A 9,085-nucleotide genomic window follows, 5' to 3' on the forward strand; every position below is an offset into this window, starting at 1 on the left:
ATTTACACAGAAAGATTATCTGCCAAAGATTTGAAGCCAAAGCCAGAAACAGATTATAAACAGAGATCAGGTCATATAGGAAAGCCTGAGATTTCTCCTCTTTTCAAATCTATTCCTGGCTTTGTCTTCAAATCTTTGGCAGATAATCTTTCTGTGTAAATGGACCCTTATGCTGGGTTTACACGAAACGATAATTGGCCCGATCGTACCATTAACGATGTCGGGGTAACGTTTTTTTTTTCATAACGATCATCGTTTAGACGGTACGATATATTGTACGGAAAAATCGTTTTGCGATCGTTTTGCGATCGCGCGCCCGCAGCCCGGCCCCCCGCCTGCTGCCCGGTCCCCCGCTCGCAGCCCGGCCCCCTGCTCATCCGCAGCCCGGCTCCACTGTCAACCGCAGCCCCCTGTGCCGCCCCGATCGCCACCCCCGCCGCTCCAATTGCCCCCCCTCCGCCGCTGCGATCGGAGTGGCGATCAAGCCGGCGCAGGGGGCTGCGGATGAGCGGGGGGCCGAGCTGCGGATAAGCGGGGGGCCGGGCTGCGAGCGGCGGGCGGCCGGTCTTTCACGCGACGACTGTTTTCACGGAACGATCTGCAAATTTTTTTTTGCGAACGACGATTTAAGAACAAGATAAAAGATCAAAAAAACGATTTCTCGCTCGTCGTTCGATCGTTCGCTGCGTTTACACGTACGATTATCGTTAGAATTCGATCGTTATCGTGCAAATTCGAACGATAATCGTTCTGTGTAAACCCAGCATTAGATTCGTCTAACCTGCTGATAGTTCTTGTTCAAATTCACTAAAAAAAAAACTGATGTCAGTTATAGCTGGAATCTGCTTCAGCTGGTGGTAATATAGTGGTCTTTAGTACATCTGCCCCTATGTGGTATCTGTGGCCTTCTCTAAAAATAGGATGATAAATCTCAATTTGCGATTGTACTTTTGTTCGTCTATTATAAGGGAATCTTTGATTTCTGAATTTATTATATAGACATTAATTAACAGTAAAAAAAAAAAAGCACCAACATAGTACATGCAGTACTTATTGGGCCACATAGTGTATGGTAATCTGCGGACGTGTCAGTCATCTGTTTCTGTTTCCATAGTAGCGTTTTATACTTTGTTACCTTCCCCCGGAGATCCGCTTTAATGCAGATGATGACGCGACTGTGTATTTGTCTGTAAATATACACAACACCTTCTTATCACATGTTCACCGAGGATTGTTATAAAGAAGAAAGACAGAGCAGGTACGACCAGTAAACCTTTCCTGCATGTATCTGTGAGGCTGGATCAGGTATATGCCCATAACATTGTGCAGATGCAATCAGAAAATACCTGATGATATTCACTTAGTGGAGAAATAAATGTACCTATTATAATATACTATTATGTAGTTGACACATATCATATGATCAAGGGTGTAAAAAAACTGTGTGCAGGTAGAGAAGGAGCCACCTGTCTCCATACTGTATGTATTTCCTCTGCAGGCTTAAATTTACTTTACTTAAGGCCCTATTACACGAAGCGATTATCGGCCATATTGGGCCGATATCAGCCGTTAAGGCCGATTATCATTTTGTGTAGTAGAAGACAACGATCAGCCGACATGCACAATGTCGGCTGATTATTGTCTTTTAACCCCTTCGGGACCAGGTGAATTTTAGTTTTTGCGTTTTCGTTTTTTCCTCCTTGTGCTTAAAAGGCCATAGCACTTGCATTTTTACACCTACAGACCCACATGAGCCCTTATTTTTTGCGTCACTAATTGTACTTTGCAATGACAGGCGGAATTTTTGCATAAAGTACACTGCGAAACCAGAAAAAAATTCAAAGTGTGGTGAAATTGAAAAGAAAAACACATTTCTTTTATTTGGGGGAAATGTGTTTTTACGCTATTCGCCCTGGGTAAAACTGACTTGTTATGCATGTTCCTCAAGTCGTTACGATTAAAATGATATCTAACATGTATAACTTAAAATCGCTCCATTCCCAGGCTTATAGCGCTTTTATCCTTTGGTCTACGGGGCTGTGTCAGGTGTCATTTTTTGCACCATGATGTGTTCTTTCTATCGATACCTTGATTGCGCATATACAACTTTTTGATCGTTTTTTATTACATTTTTTCTGGATTTGATGCAACCAAAAATGCGAAATTTTGCACTTTGGGATTTTTTGGCGCTGACGCAGTTTACCGTGCGAGATCATTAATGTGATTAATTAATAGTTTGGGCGATTACACACGCGGCGATAGCAAACATGTTTATTTATTTACTTTTATTTATAACCTGGGAAAAGGGGGGTGGTTCTGACTTTTATTGGGGGAGGGGGCTTTTTACTAATGACAACACTTTTTTTTTTATACATATATACTAGAAGCCCCCCTGGGGGACTTCTAGTATATACACTCTGATCTCTCATTGAGATCTTTGGTGTATAGATATACAGCAAAGATCAATGAGATCGGCACTCGTTTACTTCCGGCTGCTGCAGCCGATAACAAACGAGTGCTGAGCTGGGGACGGCGCCATCTTGGACCGGTCCCCGGCTGGCTTCAGTTACGGAGATCGCTCCTCCGGGATAACGTCCCGGAGGAGCGATCTCCCCCACTAGACACCAGGGAAATGCTGTATCCGGTAATCGGATGCAGCTGTCATGTTTGACATCTGATTACTGTATTAGCAGGCACGGCAAACGGACCGTGCCCGCTAATACCGGCGGTCCCGGGCTACAAGCGGCACCCGGGACCGCCGCGGTTCAGAGCAGGGTCGCCGCGCGGCCCCGCTCTGAACGCCCGCACCCTCGCGAGGAAGTACAGTTACGTCCTTGTGCGGGAAAGGGTTAACAGGCTGAAATGCCAACGATCAGCTTTCATGCTGTGAGTTTGCAGCGAAATCCGCTGCAGATCCATGTAGTATGAAGGTCTATACATATCCGCAGCAGAATTTTCATTCCACTGCGGATATGTAAGCCGGCCCCGAGAGCCTCACACACAGCCGCAGCACCGAGCAGGTAATGTATGCTCCGGGCCGGGGCTGCGAGCGGCCAGGGGCTAGAGGGGCTGGGTTGCATATCAGCAGCGGAATGAAAATTCAGCTGCGGGTATGTGGCCCCATAGAACTTCACTATACCGGGATCCGCAGAGGATTTCGCAGCAAACTCGCAGCGTGAAATCCCCTGCGGATCTGGCACGTGTGAAGCTTCCCTTAGATACACACCTAAAACACTGTGAGAGCCTATTTCCTACTGTCCACATTCAGTGCTAGTTTTAGGAAATGACAAAGTGGATGTTTACTAAGGAGTTCCCAAGTATAGGATCCCGAACTAAGGCTGGGTTAACATATGTGTTGTGTAGAGATGAGTGAATGTTGAGCACGCTTGGGTTCGTCCGAACCAGAGCGTGCAGCATTTGCTCAAATAATGAGGGCCATGTATGGCGATGTTATCTTGGCACTGTATGGCGGTATTAGGTGGCCTAAAAACTACTTGAGGAAAAATTGACAAAAATTCTGTGCTGGTTACCCAAGACCCCACTCTCTATACAACTGGTGTTGTCTCTACTGTGTTTATAGTACCTGAGTCATTTGAAGACTATGCAGATGTATTGACGGTTTCAGTTGTAAAAAAGAAAAAAAAAGAAAAACACATTAGGTAAGGTGCAATACATTAGTGATGTCATAAATGTTACTTCATGTAGCAATGGAACATTTGTCACTCTTGTTAATGAGTTACAAGTAGGAGACGGAGGCCCTTGTGACACAAAATCATAGCTTATTGTGTAGTATAAATGAAAAAGTGCGCAGTCAGTGACTGTCATTGCTAATAGCTCTGTCATACTGACACAGAGATTAACTATATGATAGATAACAAGACAGGGGATGAATACAATGTCAATGAATGTATGGAGATGAGTGGCTAATACGTAAGCGAATGAATAAATTAGTAAAATGCTACCGAAAATGACTATAGCTACACAGTATAATGAACCATAAATATCAGTATTGTTTGTTTTTTATTTCTGTGGCAATATTAGAGACAGAAGCCCCAGGCTAACTGGTGGTCTGATGACCTGAACTGACAACTGACTTAGGGCCCTATTCCACCGGACGATTATCGTTTGCATAATCATTAATGATTAACGATCTCAAACGACCGCTATTGCGAAAGACCTGAAAGCGTTCACTCATTTCCATGGAACGATAATCGTTACGGTCGTCCTGGCAGTTCCCATACACTACATACTTGCTGCGGTCTAAACGACCGCAGCGAGTATGTAATTATACCGCCCTTAACCCCTTCGGCTCCCCCGCTGTAAGCATACTTTACCTGTCCTTGCTGCACGGGTCCGGCGTCCTGCTCTCCTGTCCGGCCAATCAGTGTGTTGCCCAGCCGCAGCCACTGATTGGCCGGGCGGGAGAGCAGGACGCCGGACCCGTGCAGCAAGGACAGGTAAAGTATGCTTACAGCGGGGGAGCAGAAGGGGTTAAGGGCGGCAGAATTACATACTCGCTGCGGTCGTTTAGACCGCAGCAAGTATGTAGTTTATGGGAACTGCCAGGACCTGCCAGGCTCGAAGCGAGAATCTCGATGCGAGCCCGTTCGTGTGAATATACCCTAAGAAAGATTTTACCCTGTTCAGTCCTCTCCAAAATTCTAAGTTTGTTTGTAAGGGCCCTATTACACGGAGCAATAATCTGCCAAATCAGGCCAATTCAGCAGATTATTGCTCCATGTAATAACAACAACAATCAGCTTAAAAAATCATTTAAAAATCATCCATGCTCCCCGGTGTCCTTCTAGCTTCTGCTGCCACTTCTGAGACAGTCTCTAAAGTGACAGGTCGCTCAGCCAATCACATAGCGCTGTCTTGTCTCGGCCAGCGGTAGCTGCGGGGAGTGGGCAGAAGCTAGAAGGACACCGGGGAGCATGGACATGGACAATTATAAAGTTTATTTTTTTACACTTAAAAGCAAGTTCTGCACAACACATTGTTATGATGCTTCACATTGCCCCTGCTACACGATCACAGAGAAGTCTAATAGGTGCAGTCAGTAGGTGCAGATTGGTGCTTGCTTATACTACACATGAATTGCATAAATTTATCAAATAAATGCTTTTATTCCCTATTTCAGAGAGACTTTTCCAAGCTCCTGATCTGCAGCAAGCTGTAATACCTCTCCCTGCTTGATTGACACCTGGAAGCTGAGTCCCAGGCAGGGTCAGGAATGGGAGGGGGAAGGGGAGTGAGGTGGTGTTACAGCTTGCTGCACTTCAGGAGCTTGGAAAAGCCTCTTGGCTCTTAGTACCAGAGTTTAAAATCATTTTCCTACATCCTGGAAGCACAGCTGGATATATGAAAGGTACCATGTGTCTCCTTGTCCTAACAGCGCCAGCATTTTGGACAATGGATTGCAGCTGACAGATTCCCTTTGAGCCATGTTTGAGCTCTTGTTGTGCTGAGATGGAGCAAATCAGGAGCAAGTGTCACAATACAAGGTAACATGTTTAGGATGTAGGATTAGTTTGTTTGTAAAGTCTTTGCAGCTTTATTTTAAGCTTTTTGTCTGAGCTCTGGAATACTCTATTAAAAGGGGTTTTCTATAATTATAGGTATTATAGGTTTTGCTTTTTTCCTTTTTTTAAAGTGAATGCTGGTAATGCAAACTCTGGGTTTCCCTGGGCTGTCCAAACTGTGTTACACACAATAGAACTTAATGAAGGTTTAAAGGGAACGATTACTAGACTTGTATGAAAAGTATAAAATAAAAGTCACTGTCATTTAGGCTGTGGTGGCTCAGGTTGTGTATACTGCGCGTTGCGTACAGTCAGTCTGCAGCTTATTACAGTACCAGCAAAATGAATAACAAATCTCTTTCATACGCTAGAGAGTAAGGCAGCATTCACACCACAATCTGCCCCTCCGAGGTACAAATACTGTGTGTCAGGAATAAGGACATGGAGACGTATCCCTGCTTGAATCGGCATGTTCCCCATTCATTTGAAAGGCCTAAGCATAGTCTGCTAGTGACTATGATTCTCCTATATAATTGTTGTTGTTAATTGAAGTCAGAGTTCCCCTTTAAGGCCACACATATTAGCCTAATACTGGGCAATCCATAATGTGTACACGGGTGACCTTACACTCCCTTGGCCTACATTGAGTAAATAAGGCTTGGGCATTTTTAACTTTACCATGCTGGATCCGTTCTCTTTGCTGTGCATATAATTGTGAATGTACATAGCAAAGTTGGATAAGCTTTCGGCCTAGGGGCCAGTTCACACTACGGAATCGGAGCAGAAATTACGCTTAGAACCCCAGCCCATGCACTGAATCCTGTCTGCTATCTCTTTCAATGGCAGGCCTTGCACCTCCGCTTTCTGCTCCTCTCCGCTAAAAGAATTGACATGGAATTTGATGCGGAATCCGCGAGCGGGCCTTCCGAGCAGAATTTAGGCACTGATTCCGCAGTGTGAACAGGCCCTAACACTAGTTTTTCACCAACACCATGCAATATAAGACAAGCATCTCATCATATACGTTCTTATCTATCTTATCTGGGAACATTATATGTGCACCGCTGAGCTTAAATAATAAAGTACTATGCCAAGAAGTCACATCACAAGCTACCACCTGTAACCAGTCTGTCAGGTTATGTGACAATATAGTGTCAAGTATATCCAAATTTTGCAAAGGTTGGGACTGCCGATAGCACACAATGCCTGTACTAATCCCCAGTACTATCATGCACATCTTTTATAGCGGACATGCAAATCTAAAGGAACAGCATAAAAGAAAACATTTTATATATGAATGATTGAATTCCAGCCAATACTCATAATACTCGTAAACCTGGTTACATGCCAACGCTCACTGGGCTTGGGGATCCATGGACAAACATGCAATCTGTGAATATAACCTAATCATCCTATTACATGGGGCAGTTATCGGTCAAACTGGCTAGACATCATCCTATAGCTATGTTCCCACAAAATCTTTTTTTACGTGAAAAAAAAACATGATTATTATTAAACTTTGTGGAACCATATCCTATCAATGAGCAAAAAAAATCTGCAGAGTGTCAACGTACAGTTAAAGGCTATGTTCACATTATGTTTTTTTCTGTCCATTTTTGTTTTTCTGTCATTTCACACTTTTGGCGCCCCTCATTACAATGACGGACGTTGGTACATTATTCTAGTTCAGGTCCTTTTGGGTGATGTTCTTTTTTGAAGGTCAATTGAATTTAGTAGTAGTAGAAGTAGTAGTAGAAAAATTGCATTCAACTAAAAATAACGTCCGTTGTTTCCTAAATAATATTGGCGAATTGTCATGAACATTAATTCGCTGTCTGCGCAAATTATTCAGTACACTATAGTGGAGATTTATCAAACTTGTGTAAAGTGAAACTGTCTCCGTTGCCCCTAGCAACCAATCAGATGCCACCTTTCATTTTCCAAAGAATTTTCAGGGAATGAAAGGTGGAATCTGATTGGTTGCTAGGGGCAACTGAGCCAGTTCTACTTTACACCATGTTTGATAAATCTCCCCCTATGTGTATTGGGCGCCCATCATTCAGTTGCTTCAATGCATTTCATTGGGCCTTCAATTAAAATTCGGTAGTAATGGACTGACAGTAAAATTTTATGTTAATGTTATTGGCCACACTGCAATAGTGCACATTTGCTTCCTTGAACGGCGCCATATTGGGCCATCTGAAAGAGCACTTGTTCCTGATAATTGATATACAGTATGTAATAGGCCCAGAGATCACCCAACGAATGAGAAAATGCTTATTTATTGGCTGATTGGATCTTTTCAGCTGTCAATAAAATCATCATCACCCTATATAAACCTCGGATGTGCGTTCGATAAGGACGAAATTTGAGGAACACATTGGACCAGTGATTTTGAGGCTGTATGATTAATTGAGCTGTGTGAAGGATCAGTAAATGAGCACCGATCACAGAGATCAGCACTCGGGGCCCTATTCCACGGGACGATTATCGTTCAGATTATCGTTAAGTCGTTTGAATCTAAGCGATAATTGTTCGGTTGAATAGCAGTTAACGATTAACGACTGAACGAGAAATCGTTGTTAATAAGACCTGGACCTATTTTTATCGTTGCTTGTTTGCAAATCGTTCGCATTGAATAAGACGTCGTTCTGTCGTTCGAAGTAGTGACAAACGCAACAGCGACAACAAGACGACCGCAAGAACGATCATAAGTAACGATTATCTTTCCATGTAAATGGGGGAACGATTTCAGGTCTTTCGCAATAGCGGTCATTTGGATTGTTTATTGTTAAGGATTATGTCTGTGGAATAGGGCCCCTACAATCCTCCCCCTTTGTGCCCATGTAAAAAAGCCTTTACTGTAATACCCCAATAAATGGGACTGACCATAAAACTATATTGTTCACAAATGTAATACTCCTTTATCACACAACAGACAAGTTATTTGGGGCTTATGTGGTAATACGACTAATCAGCTCCAATACCATATACAGTATGCAATTTTTAAAAAAAATTTTTCTACCTAGGGTATTTTTGTCCCCTAAATAATAGCAATGGGCCCGACCTATAACATGGACTCCCCTCTTGCCTAAGAGTATTAAAATAGGTTTGTTGTACGTAACACATAACCCAGAGTTTGTCAAGGAAATGGCAGCCGAAAAACTGCTACAATGTAGAAACGATTTGGTAATAATTCCACACCCTTAGGATTGGTGGAGGATGCTTTGGGACCTCTACTATTCCACTAGTCTATTAAAGCCCCTTCTGTTGTTTCCATGCGCAGTCATAGTCATCACCCCCTGAACGTTTTGTTCTGCGGAACATGATGACATTACGAAATACACAACTTTGGCCCTTGCTGGTCATTTCCAGCATCACTGATGATGAAAGAAGCCGTGCATTAAAGTGATGATATTTCAGAGTTGAAGCAATCTGTCATGGAAGATTAGCAAAGAATCCAGGTGAACAGGAAGCTGTTATAAACCCGGATTCATAGCACCGAATAAAAATAATAACACTACAGTGAATGTTATAATACATTTAAAAAAACAAATAAACCA

This window comes from Dendropsophus ebraccatus, chromosome 13 (genome assembly GCF_027789765.1).
Source record: "Dendropsophus ebraccatus isolate aDenEbr1 chromosome 13, aDenEbr1.pat, whole genome shotgun sequence".
Lineage (NCBI taxonomy): Eukaryota > Metazoa > Chordata > Amphibia > Anura > Hylidae > Dendropsophus > Dendropsophus ebraccatus.